The sequence below is a fragment of the Triturus cristatus genome, chromosome 1_2 (genome assembly GCF_964204655.1).
Source record: "Triturus cristatus chromosome 1_2, aTriCri1.1, whole genome shotgun sequence".
In the NCBI taxonomy this organism is placed as follows: Eukaryota; Metazoa; Chordata; class Amphibia; order Caudata; family Salamandridae; genus Triturus; species Triturus cristatus.
Genome location: NC_140580.1, coordinates 170,684,281 through 170,701,430, shown reverse-complemented (window position 1 = coordinate 170,701,430; position 17,150 = coordinate 170,684,281).

The following is a 17,150-nucleotide window of genomic DNA, read 5'->3' as shown; positions in this document are numbered from 1 at the left end:
CCTTTCAAGATTTCAAGGGACACCTTCCTGCACATAAACAATCGCCCCTGCAGCGCAGGCAGTAGGCAGCTTTATTAGCTCCAGCGCTAGGGGAAACACAGAGGGCTACCGTATTTTTGGAAATACGGCGGCGCATCCCTGCATTTTAAAGATGTCAGAGGGCGATGTTACCAATTTTGGCGTAACACCGCACTCCAACATTTTGTAGTAAATATCTCCAATGACTTCTATAGCACTGGCCATGATCTTAAGCATTCAATGCTTAGATCCTATTGCAACAAAACAGAAATACACATTATGAATTAACAATTGAATATAGATTTCCTCATGCAGCTTGGGAAAAAAACAGGCATACCCCGGCAAAAATGTTGAAGGGATCCATTTACACTACTTGCATAAAAGTGAACAAATAGGGTCTGCCAAATTCAAGATTTACATCAGGGCAAAAACTGTTCCAACTGATGTTACCCTGTTTGTCTTGCATTTGTATAAAAAAAGGAGCAAATGCTTCCCGCACCACTCTTGATATATGAAAGAAGTGACAAAGACGAAGAAACAATTTGTTTGTTTCATTAAAACAACAAAAAGTGCAAAACCAGTTTGCTCTAGTTTACGTCAAGAAAGGTTTTTTACCGAACATGGTGGTATAATTAAAACCACAAAATTCCATATGAAAATATTTTAAATGCTATTGTTGATCAGATACCTTTCAAATGGTCCAAAACATTTTGCAAACTGTGATGGAGAGATGTGTGGTTGTTGCAATGTCCAATTATAAAATGAGCATTAATGTTCCAAAATGATTTCCTCTGTATCTTGCATTTGTGCATTAGTGCAAAGTTTACAGATTAAATATATTCCTGATTGATAAAATTATGTTCGATGTCATTGTGAAAAGCCCATGTACAGGCAATAGGTCTAAAAGGGCGTGTTTTATGACTGTATGCCAGATGGTTGCCTTATGGGAGTTGTTAAGGGTGATAACCGTAGAATGAGAGATAGAAGTCTGAATGGTTCTTTGACGAAAGTTATGTAAACTGGCATAGGTCTGATCTGTTTGCTATGAAAGGTTATGATAGAGGCAGCAGGGCTGACATGTTTATTGTGAAATGCATAGGTTCAACCCAATAGGCTTTATAGGGTAAATTGTTATTACACTGCCTATACACTATCCACAATACCATTCCAAGACAGCCGTCAGTTGCTATGTTTGATTCTTTCCTTATTTCTATAAATTACAAGCATATATTTGCCATCATCTTGCAGCTGCATTTTTTTTTTGTCTTTGATCCAACTTTAGGCGGAGTGGGCAAAAGGTCTGCGACTTGTGAGATGCAGCGCTTGGTCAGGGCGTTAAGCAATAATACAGACCTATTACGGAAATACGATAATCCAACTGAAACCTCACCAACATATTACAATTGGTGTAGTTCATGCATATATACAGTAGAGGGTGCTCATTACAAGTTCAAATATTACTTCCAGCACCCAGCGCCAACAGGCAGAGTACAATGCTGCCATGGAACGGTGTCATTTAGTGAGTTAGTACAACGCTGTCTGCTGCTTTTTACACACCAAAAATTAGAAACTTATTGATGCTTTCTGCAGGCTACTTAAAATTTATGCCGTGGATTGTTCGTGATAGTAATAACTTACGCTCTGGACTCTGGTAGGTTCCAGCTCAGTGTTACTGTACAATCCAATATATACAGCTGGCAAAGAAGTTCAACAAAACCAGCGGCGCTGAAGTTTGATTGAAATCCGACTTCAAGGAAATGCTAATTTACCCCGCAAGCCCCACCAAAAAGATCTATTTTTGCGAATTTAATGAGACTCTAACAGGCACATGCATCATCATAGGGTTTTGCGATTCCTTAATAGCGATTATTAAGGAATCGCAAATAAGGAATAGCAAAACCCTATGCATGTAAGAATCGCTAAAGAAATAGCGATTCCCACAAATTCCTTAATTGCGACTAGCAAATTGCGCATGTCGCAATTAAGGAATGTCTTCCCATTCATTCCTATGGGCCTCCAGGCCCATAGGAATGAATTGGAGATTGCGGGAGCAATTTGCGAGTACCAGTAGGTACTCGCAAATTGCTCCCGCAATTTCGATGGTGCAAGGGTGTCAAAATGACACCCTATTGCACCCATGTATGTTAACTCTGCACAAATGTTGCATACACACATGCTCTAAGGGCATGTGTGTGGGCAACATGAAACTTAGAAAAATGGAAATAAGTGCATTTTTCTAAGTTTTAGCAAATTACCATGAAGTCCAGCTTCATGGTAATTTGCTCCCGCTAATAGCGAAATCGCTATTTTTTAAACTGTAATGCATTGCATTTAAGGAATCTCAATTAGGGATTCCTTAAATGCAATCGCTATTTAAGGAATCGCTATTTTGAGATTCCTTCAATAGCGATTTTTGCTTTTGGGATGATGCATCCCAAATGCAAAAATACCGGTCGCAAAGGGGCAGATTCTGAGAATCTGCCCGTTTGCGACCGGTTTTGTGCTTGATGCATGTGCCTGTAAGGGGCACATCATCAAGAGCAATATCGCCGCTTTAGAGGCACTTTTTGCCACTAAAGTGGCGAGATTTGTGTTGCCCTATCAGCAAGCTGTCGCTAACAGCTGTTAGCGACAGTTTTCTGACAATAGCGCCCGTTTTTTTGCCGCTTTGCATGTCAGCGATATTTATCGCTAATGACATGCAAAGTAGGCGTTCCCCACTAAAATGTAATGAATAATGTCGTTAACACACCATTGCTCTATTATCAATGCAGAGCCATATCCGCGAAGCGATGAATAAAGGTGCTCTAAGCACCGTTCATCACAACTATTTAACGCCTGTAAAATTGTTTACTTAACCACCTTTAACATGGGAGGTGGATTGTTATGTTGAGTCCACGCTTGCCTATTAGCAAGCTCTTCAGTATGGCACTCGCATTATTGCAGGATTTCTCCCGCTAATCCCCGCTATCGCTGGATTTCACATCGCATCTTAGCAAAGCGGTGATAATACGGCGCTAGGAGTGCGATGTAATCCAGCGATAGACGGGGATAAAATAAAACACGCTAAGCACGTTTTGCGATATTTATATTGCTTGCTAATATGGCCCTAAATTTCCTTTTGACCAGAGTGTCCCAATGCAGAGCTCTCTACTTTCAATGGTAGCGTTATATTTATTTATTTAGTTATTTAATGCCATTTTAAATAGCGTGGACTTTACCCAAAGGTGTCAGAACGCTTCACAATAGAACCAAGACCGTTACATGAGGAAATTTACATACTTACAAGTTACAAATACAAAAAATTTCCATTGCTTAATTTGTGGCAGTGGCAGTGGCTACTGGCAGCGTCAGAGTGGGACAAAAAATTGGCCTGGGTACCAAAATAAAAGAGACCACCCTTAGCGGGCCAAATAGCTAAAAATGTGGGCCACATATGGAAATCAGGCTACTTTTGAACTCGTAAACATACGCTGCACGGCTATTTTACAAGGTATGTGAGACAGCATGCATATGCGTTTGCTGCTGGCAATGTTTGTGGTAATGTCTGGGAAATCAACAGTAAAAACCGTCCCACCTGGCCATGGAATAGGCCCACAAATCAGTAAACCACCCCCCCTCACACTCATATTTCAGACCAGCACATTGGGGGACTGCCTAACGTCCTTATAGGCCAGTACAACACTGGTTACTGGGGATGAGTGCTAGCACTCCATTTTGGAAAGGATACTAGCTCTTCATTATTAGACTGTGACAGTGGCGATGCGTCCATTGGGGGCGTTGCCCCCCCGCCCGTGCCCCGCGCCCGCAGCTTCCTCGGTGTCTCTGAACTTAAGTAAACTCTCAGTTTACTTAAGTTCAGAGACGCTGAGGGAGAACTGTCAGTCAGTATGACGTTGGACCGCCCACCCCCTTCAGACTAAGACCGCCCACCCCCTTCAGACTAGTCTGAAGGGGGTGGGCGGTCTGGCGTCATGTTGACTGACAGCAGGCATTGTCTGGGGCAACAGGCAGCCAGCAGCACACAAGTGCGCATGAGTGGGGACGGAGGGCGATTTTTGCACCGTGCCCAGTCATGCGCACTAGTGTTTTCAAAGGCTGGCGCATGCCCATTAGGAGAGCGAAGGTTGAGCCAAGGCTCAAACCTCGGTCTCCTAATGGGCAGGCGGGCGGAGCGTAAGCCTGCTCTAAGCCAATCCTGGTGCTGCTCCAGCACCAGGATTGGCTGAGAGGGGTCGTGATGGGCTGTTCCAGTGAGTGAGTGTGTAGGCGCCAGAAGTAACGGACCCGAGGCGGCGCGGACCCGGACATGCTCAGGACAGGTAGGATTTTATTTAAAAACCCCCACCCCCGTGCGACACCCCCCCCACACGACACGAGCCGCGACTGACCTCCCTCCTTACCCCCCCCCCCCTCATTACTCCCACCCAGGAGATCCCTGCTACTCAACAGAATCTGCAGCTTTAGCACTCACAAGGAGAAGAGGCACATTCTTCCCTTTTGTTTCAGTAAAATAAGGTAATAAATATCGTAAGAATGATACAACTTTGAAAATATGTGCAAAGGAATAACAATATGTAATGATACATAATGATGTAAAAAATCTGCATATTCCCTAATGAGTTGCATATTTAGAGGACAAAAAGTACAGACTCCAGTGGGCAAAAAATATCCAGAGTCACCATCAGCACAACCATGAAGGGAGGCCTTCGAGGTACTGCCCGTCCAGCTCTCAGCACTTCCTTTCCCGGAAGGCCGACTGGCAGCATAGGTTACAAGGACACAAATGCACCGACTCTCGGAGCCCACACTCTCTACTGGAGAGGGCACAGCTTGTTTGGGAAGGTAAAACCGAAGGACGCGGACAGGTCTGGCCCCCTGAAGCCACTCACACATCCTGGTAAGATGTCCATGACCTCAATCTAAGTGTGGAATCTTTAACAATAAAATCAACAAACACTAAAGATGAAAACTGGTCCACCCTCGGGGGGGAGGTAGGCAGCTCGCTATTTGGAGACCCTTCGTCGTTTAAAGCCTATGCTGTTTCAGCCTCTTCCGAGGTGACTAATTATATATAGTCGCTAAGTTTCTTGTGTTATTTGTATCCTGTCACATGTTTGCTATCTGAAAAATCATTAAAATGTTTATAACAAAAAAGGCTATGGTGGGTGAAAATAATTAATATTTGTACTGTAGACATGATTCGCAACCGCGCTAATGCCGCTCTAGAGCAGCATCTCTTCATTCAAGCATACTCGGCGCAAGCTATTTTGGGTTTTTGCATACTCTTCGACCTTAATTGTGTCGCTGTTTGCCATTATTATAATATTGTGCTTGTTTGAAGTACTCTACGCCAGTGAACGCAGGAGGTTTAACTGAGCTAGTTATCAGTTATTCGGACTGAAGTACTGCATATGCATTCAGTATGTCCCCTTTTACACTCCTCTTGGTTTATATGTGTGTTGAAGTAGAGACTAGATGTTGTAAGGCATGGGCAAAGTGGGCAGTTGCCACCCTCCCTTTCAGTTGGCCCACTGGCAAGTGATCGGGACAGTCTTACGGTACCTGTGTTAAATCAAAGAGGCTTCCTGTGACTAATTCTCTTTTCAATTTGTGTTATTATGAGACCGAGAAATACTCGAATTTTAGACTACGTGATTAGTTTAATTATTTTTGAGACATACATTAATGTGGCGCTAACCTGGAGCGAAATGATTAAGATGAATGCTTCTTTAAGTATTTAATAATTCATTGTTGTGTTTTGAGTTTATTTTTTGTGTATTAACTTGATGATTTAAAATAACTAAACATAAAAGTCGTTCAAATGTTAAACTACATCACTGACACACAGGTTTTGCACAGTTGTTAGAGCACTGCAGGTGTTAAACAGGCTACTGTTGTGTGTGGCATGGGCATTAACCTTTGATGAAGTGCACATGCCCAACGGCCAAATCGACCCAGAGAAGCTGGTGCAGTTGTCTGAGCTAGAGTCAGGCTACCCAGCGGGAGGGAATTGTTGGGGAAGGACCGGAGAACTGGACAAGTAGAACATGACAACTTGCAGTTGGTGTTCATATTCCATTGCCACTAAATTACCCACGGTTATGAAAAAGTAGCTCCTGGGAGCCAGATATTAGAGAACAGTGTGCTAATGTGAGTCACATTAGCACACTGTTCTCTATATAGAGTCACATTAGCACACTGTTCCTCTATATGGAGATTTAAGGGACGGACTCATGTTTTTAGTGAGCTCTCTCACTTTTATTGGCAACTTTGATCTTTGGTAGTTGTCTGGGTTTTTTGTGTTCTTTTGAGTGCTCCCTTTATCTACGTTTATATTGTGCTGTTTCCGTGTAATAGTTTGTCATAAGGCAGCTGACGGCCATATTCATAGCACTGCAGGATTCTGGCATCGCTTACAATGAGCTTAGCACTTTTTGTAATTATGTCCGATTTGAATTACGAATTTGTGGGGAAACGAACATGCGTAATTCATGTAAGATTGAATTGGTTTCAATTGGATGGAGTTTGTAATTCAGCTGCAGATTACTGCAGAAAGAGTCCGCTGATGGGACGGGACTACTGTAAAGATCTGTGGTCGACTTGTGGCTTAGTGCGTCGTCCAACTAGGCCTCTGAGGTAACTGAAACGAGACGCGCAGCGATCTATAAATGTGCAGTTGCAAAAACAAAGCAATTGTACAGTTTAAATAAAATGCCAACTAAACCGGTTAGATACAAAAACAGAAATTATATGTTTTGGGGGACACTGCTAGACTACTAGATGACAACAAATACTGGATTTGTGTGCCATCTATTTCCAAACAGATCTTTTTTTTAGCTTAGAAACAGGTGCTCCTTTAATGGTAGGCCCTCTTGGGGTTGTTAAACCTTTGGCAATGGCTCTTACAACACTCGGGAATCTACGCCGCCAGCGCTGTCCACGCGCCCATTTGAATGACGTGCTTTCCTTCCTGTCACCTTCCTTTGAATTGTGGGTGTCCAGGAGCCACTTACACTGAATTAAGTATGTGGTTGTTGTGAAAAGCCAACAGGGGTGAAAGCTGCAAAAACACTGACTGGCAAACTTTGAAATGTCAGTGCTCATGAAAGAACTCTGTTTCCCAAACTCAAATGTCACCACACCGTTTTGTTTCTACGACAGGAGAAAATGCAAGTGGTGTGACGCAGCACGGCTTTTTGTGCAAACCAGTACAAAATTTGGACTATGTAGCAAAGTATCTTAAAAACATGTATGTACAAAAACCATCCGCACCGCTGGATGAATGTTATTAAGATCGTTTATTAGCTGCACATGCTACTTGGAAACTGCTTTAGGTTGCCAAACCCTTGAGAAAGTAAACATGGCGCAGCATTGAGGACCCACACTGCAGGGATAAGATTAGCATTTAAGAACCCCTTAGTAGGACCCATAGGGAGCGGGGTGTGAAGGGGCTGGTCCGGGCACTGGATGGGGTCATCAGACCTCAGAGTGGTCGACAACTTCCTGCTTTCTCAAATTTGCTTGAAAATGCACCATTTGCCCACTCTTTTTTCAAATTTTTTTCGGGGGGAGAACCCCATCGGACCCGCGTAGGTGGTTCGGGCTCGCTCACTGCAGTGCAGTTCGGCAATTGGTTTACGCCTCACCACTTTCAAATGTCACCATCCGCCACTGGACTGTGACCCAGAGCAAGTGAGGGAGTGAGAGAAGAGGGAGAGTGGGAGAAGAAGAGAAACAAAGGTAAAAAATGGCAATGGTAAGAAAGCAGGGGTGAAGAAGACCTGCAAGAGTGAGATACGCAGGTTGTGTCACAAGTTTGAAGACAGCCAAGAGGAGGAATCAGTACTGAACAGCCTTGGTATTAAGCGGGCTCTGCATTCCTCTGCAGCGGTGCTGGTACCCAAGAAAAATTGCGGGCTCCTTGCACTAGTTTTAGGCCCAGCCTACAAAACAGCTGTCTGGTTTGCTAAAGACATCTTGTGGACTTTCGGAAAGTTGACCTAGGAATGCATTCCACTCATTGATTACCATTGTTTTATTTGCTTGAGGCTCTCCAGGTACAGTTTGTCCCTCCCATTGCTTAAACCATGTTTAATGTATTCTTCCACTAACTCCCTTCTGTGAACAGGCCTTTAAATCCTGTTCTTATCTTGTCACATTTGCTGTGCATTCAAAGACTGAGGACAAATGACAGGCGCTGTCTTCCGAGGGCATTTGTTTACTTTTGTTTCTCCGACTTTAAAGTGAGAGGGTTTATGTGACAATCTTGCTGTATACTGGGAGTAGTAAAGAGGTTTTATCTAGCACACAACAACATTTAAATGAACTGTGTAAATATTTCAGAACATATCAGAATTAGGAACACAAATAAAGCACATTTCTGTTATTTCTGAAGTGTGTTGGAAACAAATACTTTAATATGATCAAAATAAATCATTACACTAGGCGATGCAATTTGCACATATTTTCGTTTGTAACCTGTACAGTTTTATCAGTAAAACCGTATGTTTGCGCAATTGCAATGGTCATTGCAATTGAAAATATGTTGTCTGTAATGGCAGTGCGCTACCATACCATGCATACTCCGCTCTACTCCACTCCACTCTAGTCTGCACCACTCCACTTTACACCACTCCACGCCACTGCACTCTCCACCACACCACTCTACGCCACTTCACTCTATGCCACTCCACGCTACGCCTCTCTACTCTACCTTATACCACTCTACTCTACACCAATGCACTCTTTTCTGCTGCACTTTACACCACTGCAGTCTAGGCTACACCAATCTACTATGCACAACTCCCTTCAACAGCACTGTACTCTATGCCACTCTGCAACACTGCACGTTAAACCACTGAACTCTGTGCCAATACACTCTACGCCAATGCACTTTACTCTGCCATACTCAACTCTATGCCCCTGCACTCTACGCCAATACACTGTACGCCACTCTAATCTACTCTGCACCACTACACTCTATGCCACTGCACTCCACCACTTTACTCTATGCCATTACACTTTATGCCACTCTATGCAACTGTACTCTACCTTGCACCACTCCACTCTACGCATTATTCCATCCCGTAGATAAGACGTGAATGTCACAGGTTAGTCCGGCTTACCCTAAATCTCTGCTTCCAGCTTATTTCCAGCCTTCAGGTAACTCTGATTCTTTAAATGGGTCCCATAGAGTGGCTCCATCTTAACAGGCCCCAGATATATTTTAAAAAAAATCCTCCTACAAACAGTATCAAGCAAAATACAACTCACCTAGCGACCTAGAGTGTATTCATCAAGAATGTGAGTCGAATGAGATTTACTTTTTTGTTGCCAGTCACGTCAATCACTTAGAGGAGTTTCACAAGGAGGACAGGACTGGAAAAGGAAGAAATTAGGACAAAAAGCAGAGCATTCATCACATGCGTCCTGTAGTGTCTTTACAGCTCAGGGAAATCCCATATGTGAGAATGGAGGGCTGCAATTAAGAAGTCATTAAACCTCAAATGATAGAATGCACAAGGTATCTCAGTCGTGAGATGTATATGCCACTAAAGGTCTGGCGACCCAATCTTGTGTGGCGATCCATTCTGCATGGGCATTCGAGAATGCTGAGGGGATTACTGATGGAATAGTTCTGCTTTAGATGGGCAGTGAAGATGTACTTTGAATTCCCCGTCACCTACGTACTCACGCCAATCCACATATGACTTGGCTAATCTCATTGAATCCCCAAAAAAGTGATAGCACTACAGGATGATTTAAGAGAAAAATGAAGAAACCAGTGCTCACTTTAGTAACAAGTAAGAGAGGATTTCATCCATACTTCGAAGATATTAATCCAGTCACAGACACCAAGAACTGTAAAGCTAATGCTACAAACTGAAGTTACTTTACCTGTGACTCCGACCCAAAGCCCCCAATATGCCAGTCATACAACCTGGGTCCATTTCCTCAAAATCCTCTGTGGCAACAACTGCAACAAACCCAAACAATTTTCAGACTATGATAACAGCATTTCTACCAGCACATCAGTCAACGTTGGAAAATTGGAAAAAATGTGCAAGGGAAAAAATACTGAGGCACTCATCAAGATGTAGTATTTCGCTCAGAGTAATAACTTCAGCTGAATTTCTGCATCTCATAATTCTGAGTGTCTCTAGACTAGAAAACTCCAAACCCGGAGATTCCTACCCTGTCTGCACTGCTGCGGGCGAACGGGCTATGGGCAGCATCATAGCATGGCCTCTGTCTGACCCCTGCAGCAGTATAGGCAGAGCTAACAATGCTGTCCCAAGATGTGCACATGCCTGCTGCCCGGTTCCAGTGCCCTGCTGCTGCTACCCCCACTGGCCGTCCTACTAATACTTTAGCAGAAATGTTTGCATTTTCCCTCAAAATCGGGCAAAACTGTCCAGAAAAGGATCTGATATTACAGAGTCATAGCAATTACTCCCCTTTCTTGGAGAGAAACTCATAACTGCCAGAATTTGGTGTGGGGATACCAGCTGGAAGAACAAATTCCGCCTCTCATATATCCAAACACCAAATTCTACAATACTCATAATAATTTCCTGGGTGTGGTGTCTCCAGTGTAAGACATTGGATTAATATTTGAGGTGGGAGGGTGGCAGTCCAACTGAAGGAACAATCACAACCCTTGTCAGGGTGAACAATAAACGTCATTAAATTAACCTGAGCTGAACCCCTAGAAGCTACGGCACAGAGCAGCCTGGTTTAACTTAGGACAATGTGTAGATTTTTTTATGCAGTATCAAAATAGTAATAATATCAAAATGTGACACAATAAAAATCTCAAACTACACCAAAATAACGAAAACAAATAAAGGGAACCAGGGATATGCATTTTTAAAGTTTTAAGTAGGAATAGTGCCAAGAAGCATGAAGTGGCAATGATAGTCAATGTTCACAGTAGACCAGGACCTAGGCACAATTGAACATCAAGAAGGAGAGCGGGTCAGATATACCAATCAGGTTTGTTCTGGTTGAATTTTTTACCCTCTGATTTTAGACCTTTAAGTCACAACCCACCAAAGCAGTACACTTCTAAAGCCCCCCAGGACCTATGGGAAGGCACCTAGAGACAGAGGCGAAAGAGCAGAGTCCAATTCAGATCCATTTCCCACTGATCCGCTGACTGGGAAGTTGCAGAAAAAGGCTCTTGTAGCTTTTTGCATCCCTGTAGCTTGAACAGGAAGTCAGCCTTATGACACTTGGAGCCCACTTTTTTGTCCTAGGCATAAAAGAGAGCAGTTCCAGTACTTCAGGACACTTCTCAGGACATAGACAGCATGGCGAGTCCTCATCTGTTCTTCCTCAGGTCCAGAAAGTGTTCTGAATTAGGAGCTAGCAATGGGAATGCACACCCTCACTAATAGGGTAACATTTCTTGGAGCCCACCCGACCCACTTTGGGCATTTTCAAGCCGGCAAAAGTCTTCTGTCAAACTAGACGTGGGCTCTGATGGATGTGTGTGTGTGGGGGAGGGTGTACTAGGGTAATTCTAGTGTCCTCCCACATATAACACTGAAATCAAGTTTGGGACATTCACTATACCCACAATAAACCCACAGACAGTCTGGTAGAACAAAAGTAGGGGTTCCAGCAACCAGACAGTAGATACACAAGAATTGTTTGGCATTCTGTTTCCCTTCCTTTCAAGTGCTCCCCCAGTATTATATTTAAAACCCGGCAGAACTGTCAAGTAGGATTTGACACTGTAATGTCAAAACGTATGGTCCCTGCCACCACCCTGTATATAGGCTCAAAGCAGTCAACTCTGCCCATTCAGGTCAACCCATTGTTTGCACCTGGGAGGCACTTTGCACCTTTTTCACACCTATTCAAATGTTAATTATTGACAGGTAGAAGTGGAAGAGCACATGCAAATTTACCTTCGAGGAACTTCAGGCAAAGAAACGGTAATGTTCTAAATATTAAGTTTCGTTAATAATTATAAAACATCTGATGTCACCATTGAAATTGATTTCAGAATTAGAATGTATCTGTACTCTGGGTTTCTACAAAGGATAGGCAGGCCTGCCATAGTGAAAAATAGCTTTTGGGGGCTAGTCACTGTACGGACATGTTAACAATAATTTTCTGCATGCCCTACTTTTAAAAACCATGCACCCTGCCTTGTGGGGGGCAAGGCCTACATAGAGGTAACTTATTCGTATTTAAAATGGAGAATTTGTACATGTAGGAGTCTAATATGAAAAGCTATGTAAATATCAGTTGGGGTGACAAGAAGTATAAGACAAGTTGGTACCACTAGCCAGCAGTAGGGAAGGTAAGGATAGTAGGAGGATAATTGTGAGAGTATGTTGAATTGTATTATGAATAGGCATTTATGTAATTTGACTGATTGGATGAGTTTAATATTTCATGCAATGTAAACATATTTACTATTGTAATGGATTTAATTAACCAAACAATAATCTTCCTTTGAACCTATCAGAAGGGTTTATTTTGACAGGTCGAATTGCAGTTATTATACTGCGACAGTGGTAGGCCTGAAGCCATGTTTTACACTGCTACTGTAGTGGATGGCATAATAGGTGCTGCAGTCCACTAGTGAGATGTAACTTACAGGGCCTGGCTACATTTTGTACCATATACTAGGGACTTATATGTAAGTTAATTATGCCAATTAGAAAAACACCAATTGCACCATGTTTAAAGGTGGAACACATGTATTTTACTACTAGCTTGCAGGGGTGAAGGGCACAGAGTTCTGAATCAGCAATAATATTGGGTTGAGCAAAAGGTGAAAAATCTGGAGTTGGCCACGCGGAACAGGTGAGTTTCCTAAATCCAGTCTTTCATTCACGTCTATGGAAAGATGGGTAAATTTGGTTGAAATAAAAAGAAATGACAAAAATTCCAGACTCAAAATTGGAGGTCAAAATTGGAAGTGACGATCAATGGAAAGTACTGCGAAACAAGGCTTAAATATTGTTTAAGGACATTGTTGGGCCGTGGGTTGGTGTGGTCTCCGAATTTAAGATTACAACCCATTCCTAATTTATCTGGCATTTGCTCTATCATTGGCTTTTAGTTGAGTAATCTACACAAATTGTTGTGGTGTACAAGAGCTAGGGAATGAAGGGCGTCTAGGATGAAACTAATCACCAGCCCAGATTAAACTTTGGAAGTTCTGTCATATATTCCGATACAACATCTCCACCTAAATCTCCAGCTGCCAATGTGTTGTCAGCCAACAATGCAGGTGACCAGGGGCGTAACGCATGTCACTGCAGCCCCTGCTGTGCAGGAGGGCCCCATTTAGCTCATGACCAATGGAAAATGTCAGTTATGAGAGACTAAATGTCCTCTCTTTACATTCTGCAGGAGGGCTCCATAATATTGTGTTACACCACTGCAGGTGACCCTTTCAATGTGACCGCATGTATTTTCCGGTGAATATTCATAGCACCGTCTGCTGACTTCTAAGCAAAACTTTGAGCCCTGGCACTTATTATATTACAAATTCAGCACTGATTTGTTCCTCAAGTAGGATGGGGTCTGATGAGACCCTAGGACACACCCATAATCTTCTTATTTCGCTTACATCAACAATGTCTTACCCAACCTACTAATGCCATATCATCTCTTTCTCACTTATCTGTTGCCCGCTCCTGCCTCTCAGCTCTTATTTTCATAAAAGGTTTCAGGCATCTGAAAAACACTTGCTCTACTCCTCTGTTTTTCACCTTCTCTCTTCGGCACTCCAGCTTCACCACTTACCCTCCCTGGCAAACATTATTCTAACCCCTCTACTAAAACTGCTCTCCTACCCCTGTATGTTATCCAGTCTAGTCTGCCAATTGTGCTTGTCTTTCTTGGCTTTATTTAAAAATCAGTCACAGACATGGTGGTCTGCTGACCCCAGCAGGCCACCATCCCTGTGAGTGCTGGCAGGGCCAGACTAGGAACCCAAAGCAGCCCTGGCAATTTTGTAGGAACAGGTCCCCACACCAGGGGGTGAGGTGGGGGGGTGGGGGGTGGTGCAAGTGTGAAGCACTGCTGCTTTTGCTACTGAGGGACCGATATTGCAGCACTGCTCCAAAACCGCCCCCAGTAACAAAAAACATCCCCCACTGCTGCAAAACCAGACCCCACTCTTCCAGCCTCCATTCCAGGAAAATGCCTAATGCCCACAATGGCCAGTACGGCCCTGAGTCCTGGCCATTCCCAATAGGTCGAAAATTGCGACCTGCCTCATGAATATTAATGAGGCAGGCCCCTTGCGACCCATTGGAAATTGCAAACAGTGTAAAACGCCCTAGATTATGCGTTGCAAGTATACACCTGGATGATGTACTGTGTCACTAGGCATACATTAAAGTGAGGATGAGAGGGCTTATTTATGAAAACTGTTGCATCATTGCAACAATTTTCACTGTGCCCTCCTTGCGACACAATGAACTCGCCATATTTATTGCACGGTGCTCCATGTCGCAAGGTAAGACAGATACGTCAGGAATCCTGACGTATCTGTCGGCGTAAAAGTCACGCATTGCTGGAATTGTCGCAAGCATAACGCAAGCATGACGCAACTCCAGCAATGCGTGGGGCAGACCTATCTTTAATGCACTGCGTCACCCTGGTTTTGACGCAATGGCGTCCTAGAAGTGGCACACTGAAATCTTATAGATTTTAATATGCCACTTCTACGAGGCTTTGATGTGGGGGAACGCCCACCCTGCATACATTATACCTGATGCAGGTATAATGTGGCGCAGGGGTTTGCAAAGTGGCACATCTGCCTAGATGCGTCACCTTGTAAATATGGCCCACGTGGTGCATTGTATACGCCGTCGCTGCATCCCAAAAAGTGACCCAACGGTGGCCCAAAAGTCTTGCCAGGGCTCATAAATAAGCCCCGAGCTTTTTTCCACTCGGGTTAGGGGAGTTGTGTGTGTGTGTATAGCTTGCAATACTGATTTCTGGCCTTCTCGGCCTGTCTGTGAAGGAAGCTTGCTCTTCTGCCCCCCAGGCTGTGCTTGTTCTGCGTAGGCTGAAGCTTGAGTAACTAATGCCCAGCTTGTATCAATTTTCTGCTTGAAATAGCTACTACTGGCGCTCGATCCAGGCCTGTCTTGTGTAACACACACCTTTTACTACAACAGCCTGAGCTGTGTATCCCATGAGGATCCTGGCACTGCTGTTACTGTGCTGCCTCTGCTTTGTGTGACTGAGGGCACTATCTGAGAGCCTAGCTGTAGAAAGCTTGCAGTACAGCATGCTGTATTGTATCTGTTCGGTCTGCAAGGGCTGCTTGTACTGTTGCTGCCCAGTTTGCACCGCTTCTGTTTGTTAATGCAAGCATGCACTACTAGTGGCTGGATTTTACCCTTTTGTTGTTGTTGTTGTTTTGCATTTATTGTAAGGGAGGGGGGTGGGATGAGACACTGGTGAGATATCTGGTGCCAGGTGTTGGTGGTGTGACCGAGCCAGACTTATTCCCAAATGGCACTGCCTTGTGAAGGATTACTTTAAAATGTTTAGCAGTAGTTGAGACGTATTCGGAAGAGCTACCTCTTTTGTCCAGACCGCGAGATTTTTGGGAGCCACTGAAACAATATCTTCTAAACATGCAGGAAGACACGGTAGATATATAAATAGATGACACGATATAGACACAAATGACATTTGGATGTGGCTTCTCCTTCTCTCTGTTTGCCCGGAGGGGACGGCTGTCCACAACCCAGGTATCAAACATTTTATTATCCTATTTCAAAATGGTACGCTGATGAAACTGGAGTTGAGACTGTGGATGTCATGCAATGTAGAAATGGTGGTTCCTTGGGCAGCTGGGAGTTGTATATCTTTGTCGCATGTATTATTAACGTACACTGACAGTTTTTTTTTGTTTCTGATTTACACTGCTGGAAAAATAATACAAATTAGTAACATGGTATGTCTGATATGTAACTGGCTTTCCGACCAAATAAAGAAAATTAAAAAAAAAAAATGTTTAGCAGTAGTTCTCTTATGTGGCCTAAGAAGCAAGAGGAGTGCCTCAGGTCTGAACCTCTTGATTTGCTATATACTTCATTTCCACTTCACTGGTATTCATGCATGGCTTTTCAATTATTTATTGAGAAGGCTAAAAATAACTTTCTTATATTTCTAGTTGTTTGTAGACACATCAAAAGAAACCTACAAGCCTCACGCACAATTACAAACTGTGCCTCAGCATGAGAAAAGACATTATAATATGATGGGTTTCCTGAAACTACCTCATCCAGCTAAAGTAAATTTAGCAACAAAGCCAAACTTCATTTCCCAGCTTTCTGTAGTGTCTGCTCAAAAATGTCCCATTTCATCCAGAATGTTTATTTCCAGTGGGTCTGGCATCGTACATATTTTAGGAATGTCGGGCAAAATGCATCCATACAGGAAAGACATTTTCAAATTGTAAACAATATGGGTGCTTTGTCGAGATGAAAAAAAAATACAGTGCTCTTTAGAGAATGGCCATATCTTAAACACTGATGAACCATTTGGCTTAATACTGATAAAATACAAAATTTACATAAATATTTCTCCGTTACAAAATAAATACAAACCCATGTTTTAACAACATCTCCTTACTCGCATTATTCACCGTAGCCACGTTTGTAACTGAGGCCAAACTGCATTAAAACACCCTGACTCACCAATATGGCCATGAGTGGAAGTATGAAGGGGGTTGAGCAGCAGCAGGCTTCCTACAGATCTGCCTCGCCTAATAATGGCGACTTGGCACTGGCGTAGCTAGGGGGGGGCGGTGGGGGCGGTCCGCCCCAAGCGGCACCATTTTCGGGGCGGCGGCCGCGCGGCACTAGTGGCCCATTGCGGAGGCCTTTATAATTTATTTGGTGACACTTACTGACACTACTGTCAGTCATTACAGTAGTGTCAGAGTTCCCAAATAAATTATAAAGGCTGCCGCAAAGGGCCAGCAGTGCAGCGCATGCGGCTCCGTTTGAAGCACAAGTGCCCCTGATTGCAACTGCAAGCGCAATTGCTTCCTGCAGCGCACGCATCACCTCCTAGCGTGGTGGTGTGGTGCGCGACCGAACCGAGGTCAGAGGGGAAAGACTCCAATCAGCCAATGA